This window comes from Schistocerca piceifrons, chromosome 1 (genome assembly GCF_021461385.2).
Source record: "Schistocerca piceifrons isolate TAMUIC-IGC-003096 chromosome 1, iqSchPice1.1, whole genome shotgun sequence".
Lineage (NCBI taxonomy): Eukaryota > Metazoa > Arthropoda > Insecta > Orthoptera > Acrididae > Schistocerca > Schistocerca piceifrons.
Genome location: NC_060138.1, coordinates 999,109,101 through 999,122,724, shown reverse-complemented (window position 1 = coordinate 999,122,724; position 13,624 = coordinate 999,109,101).

Sequence of the window (13,624 nt, the reverse complement as noted above, 5' to 3'; positions counted from 1 at the left end):
ACAGTAAGGATGTAGAACGTTAATAATGTTTCTTCTATTTAAAAAGCTCTGAGGGTTTTCACATAAAAGAATTTGGAGGCATTACATTTCAGCATATCCTTGTAATTTTTATTGTTTCTACATCTACATCTACATGGATACTCTGCAAATCACATTTAAGTGCCTGGCAGAGGGTTCATCGAACCACCCTCACAGCTCTCTATTACTCCAATCTCTTATAGCGCGCGGAAAGAATGAACACCTATATCTCTCCGTACGAGTTCTGATTTCCCTTATTTTATCGTGGTGATCGTTCCGCCCTATGTAGGTCGGTGTCGACAAAATATTTTCGCATTCGGAGGAGAAAGTTGGTGATTGGAAGTTCGTGAGAAGATTCCGTCACAACGAAAACCGCCTTTCTTTTAATGATTTCCAGCCCAAATCCTGTATCATTTCTGTGACATCCTCTCCCATATTTCGCGATAATACGAAACGAGCTGCCTTTCTTTGAACTTTTTCGATGTACTCCGTCAGTCCTACCTGGTAATGATCCCACACCGCGCAGCAGTATTCTAAAAAAGGACGGACAAGCGTAGTGTAGGCAGTCTCCTTAGTAGGTCTGTTACATTTTCTAAGTGTCCTGCCAATAAAACGCAGCCTTTGGTTAGCCTTTCCCACACCATTTTCTATGTATTCTTTCCAATTTAAGTTGTTGGTAATTGTAACACCTAGTTATTTAGGGTCAACTGCCACCTTTCGCACGATTCAGATATTTTTTCTAAATCGTTTTGCAGTTTGTTTTGATCTTCTGATGACTTTATTAGTCGATAAAAGACAGCGTCATCTGCAAACAAACGAAGACGGCTGCTCAGATTGTCTCCCAAATCGTTTATATAGATAAGGAACAGCAAATGGCCAATAATACTACCTTGAGGAACGCCAGAAATCACTTCTGTTTTACTCGATGACTTTCCGCTTTCCGTCAGTTACTACGAACTGTGACCTCTCTGACAGGAAATCGCAAATCCAGTCACATAACTGAGAAGATATTCCATAAGCACGCAATTTTACTACGAGCCGCTTGTGTGGTACAATGTCAAAAGCCTTCCGGAAATCCAGAAATGCGGAATCGATCTGAAATTCCTTGTCAATAGCATTCAGCACTTCATGTGAATAAAGAGCTAGTTGTGTTTCACAGGAACGATGTTTTCTAAATCCATGTTGACTGTGTGTCAGGAGACCGTTTCCTTCGAGGTAATTCATAATGTTCGAACACAATATATGTTCTAAATTCCTGCTGCATATCGACCTCAACGATATGGGATTGTAATTTAGTGGATTACTCCTACTACCTTTCTTGAATTTTGGAGTGACCTGTGCAACTTTCCAGTCTTTGAGTACGGATCTTTCTTCGAGCGAACGGTTGTATATGATTGTTCAGTATGGAGCTAATGCATCAGCATACTCCGAAAGGAACCCAATTGGTATAGAGTCTGGACCAGAAGACTACCTTTTATAAAGTGATTTGAGTTGCTTTACTTCTACGTTACTCATAGTGGCAGCCGTTCTCGATTCGAATTCTGGAATATTTACTTCGTCTTCTTTTGTGAAGGCATTTCGGAAGGCTGTGATTAGTAAATCTGCTTTGGCAACACTGTCTTCGATAGTATCTCCACTGTTATCGCGCAGAGACGGCATTGATTGTTTCTTGCCGCTAACATACTTCACATACGCCCAGAATCTCTTTGGATTTTCTGCCAGGTTTCGAGACAAAGTTTCGTTGTGGAAAGTGTTATAGGCGTCTCGCATTGAACTCCGCGCTAAGTTTCGAGCTTCTGTAAAGGATCGCCAATCGTCGGGATTTTGCGTCTCTTTAAATTTGGCATGTTTGTTTCGTTGTTTCTGCAGCAGTGTTCTAACGCGTTTTGTGTACCAAGGATTATCACCTCCGTCGTTTGTTAGTTTATTTGGTATAAACCTCTCAATTGCTGCCGATACTATTTCTTTGAATGTAGGCCACATCTGGTCTACACTTATATTATTAATTTGGAATGAGTGGAGATTGTCTCTCAGGAAGGTGTCAAGTGAATTTTTATCTGCTTTTTTGAATAGGTATATTTTTTGCTTATTCTTCGAGGATTTGGGAATTACAATATTCAATCTCGCTACCACAACCCTGTGTTCACTAATCCCTATATCGGTTTTGATGCTGGTTATTAACTCAGGATTACTTGTTGCTAAGAGGTCAAGTGTGTTTTCACAACCGTTTACTATTCGCGTGGGCTCATGAACTAACTGCTCGAAATAATTTTCAGAGAATGCGCTTAGCACAATTTCGGATGATATTTTATGTGTACCTCCTGAATTAAACATGTATTTTCGCCATCATATCGTGGGTAAATTAAAATCACCACTAATTATTATCGTATGAGTCGGGTACGTGTTTGATATCAAACTCAAGTTTTCTTTGAACCTTTCAGCAACTGCATATCTGAACTGGGAGGTCGGTAAAAGGATCCAATTATTATTTTATTCCGGTTGCCAACAATGACCTCTGCCCATACTAACTCACAGGAAGTATCTTCTTACAGTGTCAAGCGTTACTGCAATAAATGAAATGACATACTTTGTGCGTTTATGGAGTATACTCTGAAATTCGTTGAAAAACCGTAAATATTTCTCCCGCACATTACTTAAAATATTCTTGTTGCTTTCTGGTATAGTATTTCCTGCAACGTCAGACCCAGTCTGAAGGCGGAAACTGGGTTATTTTCGCCACAATGCGAGAATAATTTTGAAGTCACTCTAGCTGTATCACAGAACTTACACCAAACTCGGTGTTGATCGCTGTACGGGCAAACACGCTTAAGGACACATTGAAGAAAAGTTGCAGCGTGCTATTGCGAAAGCTGAGCACACGGGATGCAGTGCAGTGACAAACTGCGCAGGACGTGCTATTCCCACCACAGTGAGCGACACCTGCAGTAGATCAGGGCAGACAAACAGCGAAGCTCCAGGATGTGGGGACTGGGGCTGCCCCCGGACGTGGTCTACTATCTTTAAATCACCCGTCAGCCTCAATGTAATTCATCCAGCCTTGTCATATTCCGGATTCAAGGTAGACCTCTTTCAACGAATCCCGCTTTAAAAGAGGAAGACAAAAGCCACGTGAAACATGTGTTCCGAGTAATGCTAACTGGATGCCTTGTTTAATTAAGTATAGCAAGTTCTCAAACTGCGTCTATATATTATGTTTATAGACCCCGCGACTGATTAATTGGACGAGACAACAACCCAGACGTCGGGCTTCGACAAATCGATTGACTGATCAACCGTTAAAGAGTTCACACAAAGTCTCATTTGAATAACAACCTCATCCTAATGTCGCCCAGGCGCGGCTTAGATCTTTAGCGATAATTGGCCCTCCCGTCCCACATCCACAACGTACCAGTCCACTATGTGACAACAGATGATGAAGCTTTAGCTCTTAGAAATTAGATGTGCAATAAAGGGTGTATCATTTACAACTAAAGCGGATTTTCCATCTAACCGTTAACGAACTTTTCAGAACACCTGTGGGCTACCATGCACGTGTATATGAAGTGAGTGGTAGAGTGTACTTTCTAATATTCCAATGTAGAAGTTTCATCACGTTCCATTTAAGGATGGAAGAATGCCTGCTTGTGCGTCTCAGTGAGAGCTATTGTTGATCTACACTCCTGGAAATTGAAATAAGAACACCGTGAATTCATTGTCCCAGGAAGGGGAAACTTTATTGACACATTCCTGGGGTCAGATACATCACATGATCACACTGACAGAACCACAGGCATATAGACACAGGCAACAGAGCATGCACAATGTCGGCACTAGTACAGTGTATATCCACCTTTCGCAGCAATGCAGGCTGCTATTCTCCCGTGGAGACGATCGTAGAGATGCTGGATGTAGTCCTGTGGAACGGCGTGCCATGCCATTTCCACCTGGCGCCTCAGTTGGACCAGCGTTCGTGCTGGACGTGCAGACCGCGTGAGACGACGCTTCATCCAGTCCCAAACATGCTCAATGGGGGACAGATCCGGAGGTCTTGCTGGCCAGGGTAGTTGACTTACACCTTCTAGAGCACGTTGGGTGGCACGGGATACATGCGGACGTGCATTGTCCTGTTGGAACAGCAAGTTCCCTTGCCGGTCTAGGAATGGTAGAACGATGGGTTCGATGACGGTTTGGATGTACCGTGCACTATTCAGTGTCCCCTCGACGATCACCAGTGGTGTACGGCCAGTGTAGGAGATCGCTCCCCACACCATGATGCCGGGTGTTGGCCCTGTGTGCCTCGGTCGTATGCAGTCCTGATTGTGGCGCTCACCTGCACGGCGCCAAACACGCATACGACCATCATTGGCACCAAGGCAGAAGCGACTCTCATCGCTGAAGACGACACCACTGGAGGCGGGCTGCACGATGTTGGGGCGTGAGCAGAAGACGGCCTAACGGTGTGCGGGACCGTAGCCCAGCTTCATGGAGACGGTTGCGAATGGTCCTCGCCGATACCCCAGGAGCAACAGTGTCCCTAATTTGCTGGGAAGTGGCGGTGCGGTCCCCTACGGCACTGCGTAGGATCCTACGGTCTTGGCGTGCATCTGTGCGTCGCTGCGGTCCGGTCGCAGGTCGACGGGCACGTGCACCTTCCGCCGACCACTGGCGACAACATCGATGTACTGTGGAGACCTCACGCCCCACGTGTTGAGCAATTCGGCGGTACGTCCACCCGGCCTCCCGCATGCCCACTATACGCCCTCGCTCAAAGTCCGTCAACTGCACATACGGTTCACGTCCACGCTGTCGCGGCATGCTACCAGTGTTAAAGACTGCGATGGAGCTCCGTATGCCACGGCAAACTGGCTGACACTGACGGCGGCGGTGCACAAATGCTGCGCAGCTAGCGCCATTCGACGGCCAACACCGCGGTTCCTGGTGTGTCCGCTGTGCCGTGCGTGTGATCATTGCTTGTACAGCCCTCTCGCAGTGTCCGGAGCAAGTATGGTGGGTCTGACACACCGGTGTCAATGTGTTCTTTTTTCCATTTCCAGGAGTGTAGTTTAGTGTTACCGATCTCTACCAGACAGCTACCTAGACAATTTGGGATTTTTTTCATATTTACTCTTCTTCGCCCGCCAATCGCCGTGTGCACTGTATGTTCCTGTTAGTTGGACCTTATATACACTTGGCTGATATTCAAGTGCGAGGTGTAGCGGTATTTTGCAATCACTCTCTTTCCCAGACAAGCAGGCTACCTAGAATCCTACTAACAAATCGAAACCAGCCGTTTGCTTTACCTGTAACTGTGATATTCAGTTTCTCCTAAAATGGCTCTGAGCACTATGGGACTTAACATCTATGGTCATCAGTCCCCTAGAACTTAGAACTACTTAAACCTAACTAACCTAAGGACAGCACACAACACCCAGCCATCACGAGGCAGATAAAATCTCTGACCCCGCCGGGAATCGAACCCGGGAACCCGGGTGTGGGAAGCGAGAACGCTACCGCACGAACACGAGATGCGGGCGCAGTTTCTCCTACAGATGCTAAAATATTATGGTATCAGAGATCTCGCTGGTAACCGATTTTCATACTAACTAAAAGGATGACAACGGTGTTTTTTTAACACTTTTATAGACCATATCCTACACAGCTGGAAGGATCTTGCACCAGGAACTACATCAGAAAAGAACATTTTTAATGTGTTAGCATATGATGATGATTTAGTGGCTGTTTAAAACACTCTACGTTATCCAAAAGAGCTATTTATTTACTACATAACATTAGTAAACAATAAAATTTTTAAATTTCTACCTTAAAATCAGTAGTCATGTTATTCCATGCAAACACCCAATAAGAGCAAATATTGTTTTGGATGTCAAAATTGTAGAGCATGTTCAACATTTTCATTATTTAGCGTGTGACACTTTGTGTAATTACGATAGAGGTATAATTAATAAATTAGGAAGGTACCAGGCAATGTGCAGAACTATTCCAAGAACACTGAAAACAGCACGGACCGAAACGCAACTGCAGCTGTAGAAGGTGATGGCAGTGCCGTTTATTCTGTAAGGCAGTGAAACGTGGACATTAAGACCGAAAGACCGCAGCCACGTATTAGCTAAAGAATTGAAATTTCTTAGGGCATTACTGGGACACACACACACCTTGACAAAATAAGAAACTATGATAAACGGAATCAGTTACAAATACTTTCAATAAGGGACAAAATGGACGAATATAGAAGCAAGTGGAAAGAGCTTTTAGAAATAATGGACAATATAGGTATACTGAAAATGGCACTTCCATATAGACCTATTGTCCGAAGAGACCCGGGAAGACCGAGATAAAGATGGAATGAGGCCGGAACAGGCAGAAGGGCTAATCTCCTGAAAGGATAGTCATGATGATGATTAAAACGATGCCTAGTGTCTCTTTAAGAAACCCAGTAACTGAAACAATGAAACAGCGTCTTTAGAACGGGAAATAATCACTTACAGGTTTACCACAAGGATCGACATTTGATTCGCTGTTGTACTTTTTATATAGAAATGATTTGCCATTATACATTCTTGTTAGATGACGATGTAACTAATATTATCAAGGCTAAAGAAGAAATTTTGACAATTAAAAATGAAAATAAAATTTTCTTGAAAATAAATAACTGGTTCTCTGCAAATGAACTGTCTCTGAACTTAGGTAAAAGACACTTCACAAAAGCTGACTAAAGATTAGACATAACACCTAGCGGTAATTAAATGAAAATGAACAAAATATTCTACATTCTTAGTTTTTTTACATTGATAACAACCGGAACCAGAAGTCATGTCTTACCGGAACTTCTTAAATGTATAAGCTCTACAGCATTTCTTTTACGGCTGAAATCAGATCTTGTAGATTCAAATGTCAAAAAGTTGACTTACTTTTCCTGTTTTCATTCACTGTCTAATGCATCATATTCTAGACGTAGACGCCAGTAAAGAAACGTGTAATAAAGAAAATGTGGTTGCCAATCGAGAACCTCTGTTAACAGCTCCTTGCACAGTTGGGCACACTAACAACAGCTCCACAGTACATTAATACCTTATAAAGTTCGTTGTCAACAATGAATCTCAGTTCCAACACAACATAGCATTCACGAATGTAATACTTTAAGCAGAAATGACATACACTTTCCCTGACTCAGCCTTTGTGCGGAACAGAAAGGAGTGAGACAAGTGACAAAATATTTAACCACCAGTAGGGCTACAGTGATATATACTGTATAGAGTGAGACAGCTAAGACAGGCCACCACAAACTTGTCCAGGATGAATAAATATATCTAGGTGACATTTCGGCCAAGTTATAGTGGACAATATGACGAATTTCCTGACGTTCGTAAGTAATTATTATCGTTTACAGGCGCCGAGTTACGACACCCACTTTTTTTTTCTAATGGAACTGTATACTTTTTCTGAGCTGTTTGAGAGAAGACATAACATCTATGGGGCTTGATAACGCAGCAGCAAACCACTGTCTCGCCATCAGGAGAAGAGGTTCCACAAACATCTGCCCTATTATATCAAATGTTAGCAAGCACGTTACTCAGGTACGGTTCGTGTCTTTATTATGGCGGCTGTTACAACAAGTGCTCAAAAAAGGTTAACGCTGAGCACTGCTACAAGCTGTAAAGCGTTTTTGGAGAAACAATAGTGCACGTTGAATTCCATCTACAGTTAACAGCAGCACAAGTCAGTGTTATATGGCGTTTCACGACTTCTGGAGTCGTTGCAGTTTCCTAATACTCCCGCCGGAGGTTCGAGTCCTCCCTCTGGCTTGGGTGTGTGTATGTTGCTCTTAGCATAAGTTAGTTTAAATAGTGTGTAAGTCTAGAGACCGATGACCTCCGCAATTTGATCTCTTAGAAATTCACACACATTTGAACAGTTTTCCTAATAGTCCTATCGTTTTAATTTTGGCCACAGATTAAAGTTCAGAAGTGTTAAATTTGATGAGTGTTCAGACCATTTTGAGTTTCCTGGAGGACCTTACCAACGCTTTCCAAATGTTCTCTTAAGAGGTTCTTTCATTGTATTTGCGGAATGGGAGGGACATCCGTCATGTAGATACACGCCGATTGTACAATGTCCAGTGGGATGTCTTCCAATAACTGTGGCTGCAGCATATTTTAGGAACTCGATATACTTGAGTGTCTTTATAGATTTCCATCAATAACCCAGGGACCAATGGTGCGGGTCTTGTAAAACACGCACCAAACGTTGATATACCAAGAGCGTTGTTTTTATCACGTCTTCGAGACAGCGTGGATTTTATACAGACGATTTGCGCATTTTTTTAAGATTGGCTCACCCATAGTTTGCAAACGATGCTTCTTCCACCGACAAAATTTTGCGTAAGATACGCCGCAACAGTTTGCGGTTTTCGTAGATAACATTCGGAAAACTGTAACTAATTTTGGAAGTAATTGCATTGGACGTGTATATGTAGCGAAATGTAAAGAGCATGAAATGTGGTGGAATGCAGGGTTTGCAGAACACTCGTTTGGTTGATCCGTTTCGTACTTCCGAGATGTCACGTAGTGACATTTTCGTCGTGTCTTACTGTTGCTGTTAGTTTCATTTCTTTCATCAGTTGCTCCTCTTGTTCCTTGGCGTGTTTTATTCTCCACACTTTCAGTTTCTAGAACTTTTCGTTTAGAATCTGTGCAAAGACAGATATTGAGTGTTTGGCACGATCTGGATGCTCTTCAGCATACAGCCAAACCGCTGCTCTAAGAGCTCATTCCTCATAAACGATATTCACTTTTTCGACTGTCGTAAACATTCTGAATGTCTCAGTAGCTTCACGAGCAAGTTATCTGATTGCTACAAAAGCAGATAATTGGCTGATGGACTTCAAGCGCACAGGTAAACACAAGACCATCCCTGCGTTGCGTGTAATAGGGCAGAAATCGGAGGAAAATCATCTTCTGACGGCGGGACAAATAAAAATTAAAATGCGAACATCATAAAATTCTCCATATCGTCCAATATAACTCGGCTAAAACGGCACCTGCTTCGCACTGTATAGTGGACAACAGACGTAACTTCAATGACAAGAAATCATAATTGCATGACATCTCGTTCTACTACATGGAATAATTTCTAAATGTGTGTTGTTGTGTGACTGTGTTTTTTAGAGGGAGTAAGAAAGAGGTTGAACAATATACGTAGGCTAAGCACAAATAACTTTGAAACGCTAAACAGCATGAAACAAACATGTAAATAGTCAACACATCTCATCTCACTCACCGAAAAAGTGTATTGAACGACCACAACAGCCACGGCTGGTCTTTGGAAAATGCTCAGTCCTTAAAAAATTCAAATAATGCACAGGAGAATAAGAAAATTATTGAAGATAATGGTGGAAAGTCACCGGGATAATTGAAGGGTATGGAGAAACAATAGTGCCTTTGTGTTTAGCAATGGGAAAGTAAATTAAAGTAGCAAAATAACTGTATGGCTTGAATTCACACAGAGCAATACAGTTTTATGTGGATTATGACATTTGAAATTGTGACAAGTAATGTATCAGGTACAACCAAACTACAGTAAAAAAGTAAAACATCAAGCAAGACAAGCTTCTGCCGGGTAGCATCTTATTAACGAAGGATCTGATAGGATATTTCAATACGGGAATGAAGGATTAAAGTTTCACATCCCCTCGAAAAAGATGTCATTAGAGACGGAGCACAAGTTAGGGTTTGACAAGGATGTGTTGGCGAAACATACTGTATTCTTTTCAAAGGAACGATCCCAGCATTTGCGTTAAGCGAATTCACAGAAACTGCAAAAAAGTTAAATGTCGATTGCCATACGGCGTTCTGAAGGCCGGTCCTCCCGGTTGCGAATCCAGTGACTTAACAAAAACGCCACCTCACTCAGAACAAGGTGCTGCGAGGGCAGGTAGTGGAGCTGAGGTCGTCTGTATTCGGCCTTGTTCTCCCTCTACGGTATTTACCCTCCATACTTTCCTCCACGACCAAACGGACGAATCCTTGATGTCTCAGGACACGCCCTATCAAACAGTCCTCCTCCAATAAATCAATTCTTTAGTAATTTTGTGCCATAAATTTCTTTTTTCCGCAATTGGGTTCAGTAACTAGTTATTAGTTACTCAGTCTACCAACACAGTCTTCTGCATTCTTCTGTAGCACCATGTTTGAAAATCTCTTGTAGTGTGAAGTGTTTGTTGTCCAAGTTTCACTTCAGTTCAAGGCTACACTACAGACAAATATCTCCAGAAAAACTTTCTAACACCTAAATGTTTATTCGATGTTAAGAAGTTTCTTTTTTCCAGAAACGCTTTTCTTGCTTTTGCCAAAATGTATTTAATATCCTCACTACTTTGATCATCATAAAGCATTTCGCTACCCAAATATTAAGAATTGCCTACTATTTTTAGTGTCTCGTTTCCTAAATTAATTCCCTTGCCACCACTTGAATTAACTCGACTACATTCCGTTATCCATGTTTCACTTTTCTTGATGTTCGTCCTATAGCCACATTTCAAGACGCTATCGACTCCGTTCAACTGCTCTTCCAAGTACTTTGACATCTCTGAAAGATTTACTATGTCACCCGGAAACCAAAGTTTTTATTTATTATCCCTGAACTTTAATTGAATTTGTGTATTTCTCCTATGTTTCCTTCACAGTATTATCATGTACATTTTGAATAACACTGGATATAGCGTAGAACACTGCCTCATTTCCTTCCCGACTAACTTTCCCTTTCATGCTCTTTGTCTGAAGCTAAACTCCGCTTGAGAAGGCCATGTAGACAAAACGGTAACGACCGGCCGCCGTGTCATCCTCACCCCACAGGCCTCACTGAATACGGAATGGAGGGGCACGTGCTCTCTGCTCTCCCGGCCATATGTCAGTTTACGAGGCCGAAGCCGCTACTTCTCAATTAAGTAGCTCCTCAGTTTGCCTCAAAAGGGCTGAGTGCACCCCACTTGCCAACAGCACTCGGCAAACTGAATTGTCACCCATCCAAGTACTAGCCCAGCCCGACAGCGCTTAACTTCGTTGATCTGACGGGAACCGACGTTACCAGTGCAGCGAGGCCGTTGGCCGTGTTATTTGTCACTATGATCTGATGTTTACAGGTAACCAAGTTAAAGATAACTTTTCGCCTTCAGTATTTCAGCCTCCCTACCTTCAGAATTTCAAATAATATAGTCCACTTCATATTGTCAAAATACATCTTTTAAGGTAGTCACTGGGTCACTATCGCCCCTCATATTCCTACATTTCTCCGGTACCTTGACAGGTCTTCCCCGTGATCGACAATCGGCACCTACCGGCCTTTCCAATCTTCTCCATATAATTCGTCTGAATATTTTGCAACCGTCATTTATTAGTTGACAATTCGGTAAAATTGCCCACAACAGCATCTACCTTCTTTGGAATTGGAATTATTCCACTAAGGTCAAGTGCAACGTACATATCTCGGCTAAACGTAAGGTATATTCGTTGCGTGAGACGTTCTACTTAGCACAGAATCTATATATAACATTTACAAAACAAAGATATGAACCACTGAGTATTGTAGAATAGCGATGTAATGGTAATTTTGGAAGACACAACTGAATTGACTTTCTGTACCAGCAACATAGGTATACTGGCATCATATATCGATGCAGTTCCTGAAACTGTGGAGCACAATGAGATGTGAGCTGTGAAAAAATCACAGAATATCAAACTGAAGCATTCGCAATACTTGGGAAACATGTCAAGAATTGAGTGTACAGATAAAATAGCAAATTAACATGTGCAAGATATCGCCAGGATAAATTCTTACCAGAAGACAAGGAAGATTCGGGAGAAGCTTATGTTAGACGAAAATTTTAACCGTTTCTCTTTCGATACTGTATAACTGCTCATACAATGCCCTTCACAATGACAAACGAATCAATGTCCTAGTTACAAGCGTTTCCACGCTACACCAGTTTATTATTTTGAAAATGGACCTAAACATTTATTTTGTTGGTAACCGGTTTCGGTGAGTTTTTGAACATCCTCAGACCCTCATCCCATAATGGTAGGCCGTGGCAATGAATGGAGCGGCTGTTGTAACTCCATAAACGCCAACGTACCGGATAGCTGTTCTCCACGAGAAATTTTCTCAAAAATTGCCAGTTTACTAACTTTACACAAAGCTAATTCGTAACAATAACTCACATGAATCTGCACTGGTACGATGACGTCATAGGAAAAACAAACACGTACAGATAATTTGATCTATCCATTGTGGGCTCAACCATAGTGTACAGCATTATACTCTCGTAGTTTAGCTATTCAATCCCGGGATAGTTTGTGACACAAAAAAGTTCGACTGACGAGCGAACTCACTTTTTCACGTTGAAGGCTACTGGAAGAAAAAAAACTGCCAGAGAAAACTATGATCTGTACTGGTTACAGTACAGATACGGATAAAAAACGATTAGCGCATGGAAAGAAGATGGGGAGCAGAGCCCCAATCTACACTCATTCGATTGACGATTTCCTAAAAGATAAAGAGCAAGGGATCACCAAGCGTCGGACCAAATTAAATATTCCTATGAAACTGGTTGTGCTCTTTACCGGACGAGGAACTCGATGTTAAGGTGTTACATATGTATTCCGCAGGGGTATGGATTAAATCCTGGACAAGTCACCGTAATGAAAGATCTCCTCCGGTTTTCATGATACGTTATCTGTCAGAATGCCTCCACCAACGAGACCATTGCCATTTAGTCCTCACAGCTTCAGCAGACAACTGCATCTTGATAAAGTGATTGAAACTACTACACGATCAAAGCTGTGACGAGACTCGTCGGTTCGGTGAAGGTTTGGTGACAGCATTTCCCGTGAATCCCAATACACCGTGTTCATCTGTCTGGAAATTTCAAAGCAGCGCGCACTTGCTCGCGAAAACTTAACTTGCGAGAAAATCCTTTCACTAAGCACTAAGTGTCAAGTGATGAGTCTCTGCAGTCTCTTAGTAGATTATCATAACCCACAAGTTTCCTCCCTTGCTGCGGATAGTGATTTCGAAGAGCTCTTGAAATATTATTGTCCTTAGAGATGTTGCAAAATAAAGTGGGTGTCAGGACGGAATGTACAGGGCTATTACAAATGATTGAAGCGATTTCATAAATTCACTGTAGCTCCATTCATTGACATACGGTCACGACACACTACAGATGCGTAGAAAAACTCATAAAGTTTTGTTCGGCTGAAGCCGCACTTCAGGTTTCTGCAGCCAGAGCGCTCGAGAGCGCAGTGAGACAAAATGGCGACAGGAGCCGAGAAAGCGTATGTCGTGCTTGAAATGCACTCACATCAGTCAGGCATAACAGTGCAACAACACTTCAGGGTGAAGTTCAACAAAGATCCACCAACTGCTAACTCCATTCGGCGATGGTATGCGCAGTTTAAAGCTTCTGGATGCCTCTGTAAGGGGAAATCAACGGGTCGGCCTGCAGTGAGCGAAGAAACGGTTGAACGCGTGCGGGCAAGTTTCACGCGTAGCCCGCGGAAGTCGACGAATAAAGCAAGCAGGGAGCTAAACG